Genomic DNA, 7280 nt, shown 5'->3' with positions numbered 1-7280 from the left:
ATGAAAGTATAAACACTATCAAAACAAGGAGTCTATTACAACTCCACCAAACAGATAAATGTGTTGAACTCAAATGTTTTAATAATTCAATAGTTAAAATGAAAGTAAAAAAGGCAAAAATTAAATTTAAGAAGCTACAACAAGTAACCACAATCTTTACAAAATCAGGAGAAAGAAATTAATACAAATAAAGGCAGAAAAGGATGACTTAAGAGAGAAGAAAAACATTAAAATTGCTTAATAAATCCAGATGCTGCTTCCTAGGGAAGCAAATTTAGTATATTAATAGTAAGCATTTACGTGAATCTGGTGAATATAATAAAGGAAAATAAATAAATAAGTTGGAGAAGGAAAATATAAGCATATTGTGTTTAAATAATATATAAATTTCTCTATTTAACTTGATATTAGTATATTTTAAAAATCTAGATGAAATATATACATTCCTTAGAAAACAGATATTATCAAAATATAATAAAGAACTTGAAAAAATTACCAGAATTATGGGGAAAGATTATTAAAAATTAAACTATTAGTCCTTCCTCCTTACCACTCCTTTTACCCCCAAAAGGCTCTAGTGTAAGGCTATTTGGACAGTAATTTAAATATTACCACGGGTACATGTGTACATGTGTGTGTGCATGTATTTTTGTGTGCGTCACAAAAGTGAATTATAGTAAATGTTGGCCAACTCTACTATTAACCATGGAAACACTGAAGTTTAACCTTAGGAAGCTTTAGGATTCTTTAAAACAATCTCACAATTTATTGCCAGTCTCTCCTACAATCTATTGAGAACTCTGTACTATTTCTGATGTTATAACTAAGTCAGTTTCTATCCTCTTATAACCCCAAGCTCATTTATCTCATACCAACACTTTTCTCTCGTTTGGGGAAGTATTTAGGTTCAACAGTTGTCCTATATAATAAAAGGCTAATATGCAAATTGTCCCCTCGACCAGGAGTTCAACTGGGAGTTTGACCTGGAGTTCGACCAGGGGGTGGGGCCGGCCTGACAACCGCCTGCAGCCCCTCCCCCAGGCCAGCCCCCCCACCCTGATCTGTGATGAGGCCAGCTGGCCAAAATCCCACGTCCCCTCCCCCCAGCAGGCCTGGAACTGCCCAATCAGCTATTGGGGTGGGCCAGCTGGACCCCACCCATGCGTGAATTCACGCACCGGTCCTTTAGTTAAGTTGCAATAACAGGTGAGTCTGGTTTAAATCCATACTTGTTCTGCAAGCATCTCTAGTCATTAGAGTGTGGAATGTTCAGTTGTAACACCCTGGGGAAGGAGCTGAGTCTGCAATTAAGGCTTGTGCCAAATGATCAATTTGCCATAATATAAAAGAATCAGCCTCCAGACAAAAAGGTCATACGGACCCAGAAATGCTATTTCACCATGCCTCCTTTCCAAGCCAGCAGATGGACACAGACTGAAAAAGAAAGATGATACCCACTTCTGCCAAATGTGTATGAAAGCAGGCGCTTGAATAACTCTGCCAGTAGGAGTATATTCAGTGCAACTAGTGAGAGAACAATTCACTACAGTTTGTGTGAACTTTTGCAAGATTCCTCATTAGGAATTACTAGATCAGAGGACTATATCCCAGTATGACATACAACAGTTAACACATCTGAAAGGACCTAATGTCCAATACTGGGGGCACTGAAAACATTAAATAAATATTGTCACATATCAAACCAGTGATGTACATTGCCATTTACTGACATGGAATTATGATTAGTACACACTGATATTAGAAAAAAAGTATACAGATCAAATGTATTATGACTAAACTAGCTATCTATTTGTGTATATGCATACAGAAATAAAGAAGCAACACACACACACATTATCTTAGGGTGCTGGGATCATGGTGTACAATACATCTGCAGGTATTGCTTTGATGTGGTGGCTGGTTTGGAGGAAGAATGAGGTCTCCAGAGCTCGGCACAGTGGGGAGGAATCCATGTTATACAGAACAGCGGGAAAATGACTTTCAAGTTCTCTAGCAATTTTCAGTCCTTCTTGGCATTTTTTTCTCCCCAATCCATGCCATTCCTTTTTAGTGAAGCAAAACCACTTGTCTACATGCATTACTGAAACACTCTGCTCTCCGTGGCCCCTATTTCTGAACTTAGATGTATTCAGCCCCGCTTCGCATGTGCAGAAATTCTTTTCTATGGCCGAAGCAGAGGGCAGTGGTTGAAAACTGGGCTCTGGAGATCAGGAGGCTGATCTTCTACTGGGTAACATTTGGGATAAGCTACGTCACAATTCTGCGCCTCTGGTTTTTTATACATAAAATGTGGCTAGGACAATGCTGACTCATGGGGCTTCATGAAAAGACACAGGCAAGGTGTTCACCGGGTGCCTGGCACAGAGGAAACTCTGTAAGTGCTCCCCGGAGGCAGAAGGTCACACACAAGTCCTCATCCCATCTCTCTCCCCCATCGGCCGCTGCAAGAAGTGTACAGTGTGTGGATTTATTATTGCCAGCGATAGTCATTGAAGCAAGTGTCTCCCGTGAAAGACACATGAAGCTCTAGGAAGTTGTTTTGATTCTGCACAGGTTTTCTCCACTCGACCTAGCCAGTGATCATTACCTATTGAGCATCTATGCCCATACTATGATGGTAATACCCCAGTTTTGGTCATTTGTGTGCCACCTCCCTGGGTTCCACCTGGTCCCTGGACCACCCCATGTGCTGTTATTCATGTCACTTGATCTAAGGTAATAACCATGACTTCATAGGGCTGATGTGCTGTTAATCATCACTTAATGTGCACAAAATAAGTGGTAAAACCTAACATTGTAAATATGTCCATTCATGTTTCAACTATGAAAATTACCTGCATTTAAAGCAGAATCATAAGACTTGAATTATTGCCCCAGAGTATTGGTTAATACACTCTTTTTTCTTTTTTCATTACAGTTGACATTTGGTATGATTTTATATTGGTTTCAGGTGTACAGTATAGACAATGATATAATTTTAAAAGTTATTTATAATTATATAATTTCAGGTTAGACAATTATATAATTTACAAAGTGTTTGTCTGATAATTCCAGTACCCACCTGGCACTCTACATAGTTCTTACAATATTATTGACTATATTCCCTATGCTGTACTTTACATCCCCATGACTACTTTGTCACTACCAATTTGTACTTCTTAATCCCCCTCCTGTCTTTGGACAATACATTCTTGAGGTTTGCCCTTGGATAAGGCATTTAAACTCTAGACCCCATTTACCTCATTTGGTCCAGTTCACGGGTCTCTTGTAAAAGCCCAGGGAGAAAATATGCATGAAAGTGTCTTGTAAACTGTAAAGCACTGCACAAGTGGATGGTGTTAATTTTCAGTAAATGTCCAAGAACTATCTGCTGCTGCTGCTGATATGTATAGATTTAGCCTCCACAACCAAGAAGCTGGCTTTTCAAAGAGAAAAGAGCTTCCTTCATCCCTCAGCTCCCCGGTGGATGAGTCACTCAGGGCTCCAGCAGGGGGTGCACCCCCAGCCAGGGGCACACTGGGGTTCCCTACTGCAGCAGCACAGATTGTCAACACCTCCCACAGAGTCCGGGAAAGTGAACGAAACCTGCAAATGCCCTTTTATTATTTCTCTTGATGTTTTTTTCCCAGTCACACAGCCTCAGTTCTATTTTCTCTGCAGATTATCTTTGTGCCATCAGCCTCAGGAAGACAGGATCCTGAACTCAGTATTGAGCGGTGAGGTCCCCAGGGACAGGAGACCTGACCCCACTCATCACTGTCAGAACCTGCGGCCACAGCACAACCCCTGGTATGTCTCTGCCAATCCCAGGACTCCTGCGGCTGTTCATGTTTCTCTAGGCCAGTGGTTCTCAATCCTGGTTGCACATGACAGTCACATGGGGGAATGTTTATAAATACTGACCTGGACCCCATCCTGAAGCAATTTAATTAGGATCTCTTGGTGGGAGTGGAGGCTCAGGCATCGGTTTATATTAAAAGCTTCTCCAATATGAATGCTGCTTGGGAATCACTGCTCTAGGTTAACTGTGGCCAGATGGTAAGGCTGCACCTACTGAGCATGGAGAGAAGTAGGAGTAAAATCTAATTAATAAGCTTCAGTTGGCTAAATCCCATAAGGCGGAATAACCAAGTCAGAAATGAAATGAAACAAGAAAAACATGATAGCAACAACTCCTGACAGTCTGCCCACACCACCTTTTCTCACGAGATGATCTTTTCATTTCTTGCACAGGAAGATTTTGCTAAATTGTAGATATCTGGTCTTCACCCCCAAATCTATAGGAACCAGTCTCTGGGGGCCAGAAAATCCGCAATGTACGGGCTCCCCAGAGCATCTAAATCCACAGAACTTTAAGGCCACTGCTCTGGATGCAAGTACATTGAGTAGAGACTGCACAATCATGTTGACAGTGGAATCCTGGTTATACAAGAAGGACTGACTATTGGAGCTTTAGAATATAAGCACCCAGACGCTTCCATAGGTGACCAGGTGTAGGACTGGCATTGCTAATTTTTTTAAAGCTTCCTAAAAACCTGCAAGGAGGAAGAGGGGCCGCACACAAAACCTAACAAGCTCAGGGGAGGCCTGCATGGCAGGCCTTACAAACTCAGAGACATAAAATAACCACATTGAAATGAAAACTTCCTAACTAAAGGTGAGCCATGGATGGTAGGCAGTCCTGGGTGGGTATCTTCTTTGAGAAAGGTCAACCTTTACCATAACTGAGCCTGTCTATTGCCTTTTTGCATCTACAATTATATACCTTTGGAATGTCAGAGTAACCCCTTTACTCCATACCCCTCAGGGCACAATCACAGCACAGAGACCACAGAACCCCTCACTATACCTTGTTCCCCGCGTACCATCTCTATGTGCTGAAATGTTCATTGTTAGCTATTCTACACCCACCAATGTAACAGAAGTGTCTATTTGTATTTCTTTTTATCCAATGTCAGAGATTTCCCCCTCTTTCCTTTGTCCTGCTCCCTAATCTATCACCAATGGATTTTATGTAACGCCCTTGTGTCTTCCCTTTGAATCTGACGTATAAAATAAGTAGTAAAGCTGCCATTTTTCTAGAACATTTTCTCAATCTGTTGAGATTTTGCTTCCCGATAGTTGTCATCAGTTTGGATCAAATAAACTCATCACAATTCTTACAGGTTTGGACATTTCTTATGTCAATACAATAGACAGAAAGATGGTGAGCCTCTATTACAATGGCAGTGCCACTGGGCCTTACAAAGAAAAAATGCAGGGACCACATTGCTACAGTACCTTCTCTTTGGCCAGTCAAGATAGCTCCTCTTGGATGTCCCAAATACACCTCAAAATCTACTTCTATGAAACTGAATTTATGATCTTCTCCCTCCAAATGTCTCCTGCTCCAAAGTGTCCTCTCCTCTACATCATTCTCTTCAGACTGAGAAATAGAAGGTCTCCTTTCCATAAACTTGCCTTTTGCACAGAAGGGAACACACATTTAGAAAGTGTTTAAAGCGGTGGGCACTAGAATGTTCATTATTCAGTGCTGGAACCCAAGGCTCCCAGGCATTAATAAACAAACTGATGAACACTGTGGATGGATTTAGAGGCAAGAGAAATGCTGCTGGAACTGAAATATACTGATTCTTCAGTTAAAAGTTTGTAAGTAAAGACCCAGGAAGGGACTTCATGGATTTTCATGTAAAGGTGATGGTGTTTACATCTCCAAAGCCCAGGTCCACAGCCTTCTCAGAAATGCTGGCCATTGGGGATTCAGAGAACGGCCACAGGAGGAAATGCAACTTAATTCTGTCTGTTAAGGAGAGAGGAGCTCACCCTGCTGGATGCTGTGGGTGGTGAGGCACCTATTGTGGCCTGAACAAATGGAAACCCAAGCCAATCACTGCTTCAACTGCCTGGTTTGCTTTTCAGTGGGGCTTTGAGGCATACAGATAGATGGAGAGCTGGTCTGATCCGAGTTCATGACTTAACACAGAAAAGTAAGTTTTTCTGTAAGTGTTGAAGGAAGGGCAGGATGAAGCCCCCAGACCAGGGCATCTATTTCCACTCTGCAGGGGGCTACTGAAACTGAGCACTTGGGGGACAGAACCCTAAGAAGTGCCCTGTGTCCAGACCACATTCTTTTAGGTGACAAAGGGAAAAACAAGAGTCGCCTGCCACTGATGGAGAAAAAGCCATCAGATCTCATCCCTGCTTTGCTCTTAAGTTCCCTCAAACCAAGACAACCAACAGGTGCACCCAGTCAGAGGGAAGAGCACAGTGAACCCCCATCTCCCCCAACTCTGTGATTGGCTTCAAATCACGGTCCTCAGTCATCTCAATAAGCACTTTGAAAATAACTCAAAGCCTATTAAAACCTTTGATGGAGCTTGCTCCCTCAAGCAAACCATAAACTCCCAGAATTTACAACATTTGCTGGGGGGAAGGAGGAAGATGCTGGGTTTTAAAATCAAAGTTACTAACTTGCTATTAATACTGTCTCCCCCCTTTCTCCCGTTGGAACAGTGATAGCTAAAAATTCCAGAAACTGTAACAACCTGCTACATTTGAAGGTTCATGTCATTATATGAACTCTCCTGGACTTTTGTGGGGTGACTTGTAAGTGTGTTCTAACAAAAAGCCACAGTACACCTTCCCCCAAGGGCCTAGGGCTGTGCGATCAACATTTATACTCACAGTGCAGAGCAGTGAGATAATACTGTATGTCACTCTCTTCACAGTCAAAATTCTGGGGGATAGACCAAGTAGGTCAGTCAGATAGATGGGGACCAATGACAGCCACACCATCATTAATAAGTAGAGTAAATGTGGATTGGATAAGACCCATATCCTCTCAGACCTCAATTTCATCGACAACTATAAGAGGCATGGGTTGAGGCCTCCTGGTACTTACCACAGGCTGTGTTCTTACACTGACTGTACAGAAATAGGAGGCAGAGTAAACCCACCCATATACACCTCAGCTCAGGCTCTTTGCCTGGTCTGTATTGTGAATGGGGAGACATTGAAAAAAAGGGGGGGCATGGGTTGATCTAGACAACTTTGAGGATCCCTTTCTAAAATACAATCCTATCATCCTATTAGCTCCTTAGCCAGCAGAGCATTAATCAGCTACTTCCAGGCTTATGTGACTGGCTAAGGTGAGACCCGATTCTCTCTCTGCAAGTTACATGGGACGGAAGTGTGCCTCTCTCTGGCGGACCCAATGCCTGACCCTTCACTTTCCTTCTCCCCTCAACTCATGCTCATCA

General features: G+C 42.3%; 1 non-coding gene across 1 annotated transcript; it reads left to right on the top strand.

Moving 5' to 3' along the window:
- The first annotated feature begins 6905 nt into the window (after positions 1-6905).
- On the top strand, positions 6906-7036 carry LOC111824653. The gene has a single exon (XR_002827750.1). It is a non-coding gene; the product is annotated as a small nucleolar RNA SNORA51 (small nucleolar RNA).
- The last annotated feature ends 244 nt before the right edge of the window (positions 7037-7280 follow it).

Source organism: Myotis lucifugus, unplaced genomic scaffold (assembly GCF_000147115.1).
Source record: "Myotis lucifugus unplaced genomic scaffold, Myoluc2.0 scaffold_3663, whole genome shotgun sequence".
Taxonomy (NCBI): Eukaryota; Metazoa; Chordata; class Mammalia; order Chiroptera; family Vespertilionidae; genus Myotis; species Myotis lucifugus.
The sequence above is the reverse complement of the archived record's forward strand: the minus strand, read 5'-3'. Positions and strand labels throughout refer to the sequence as shown.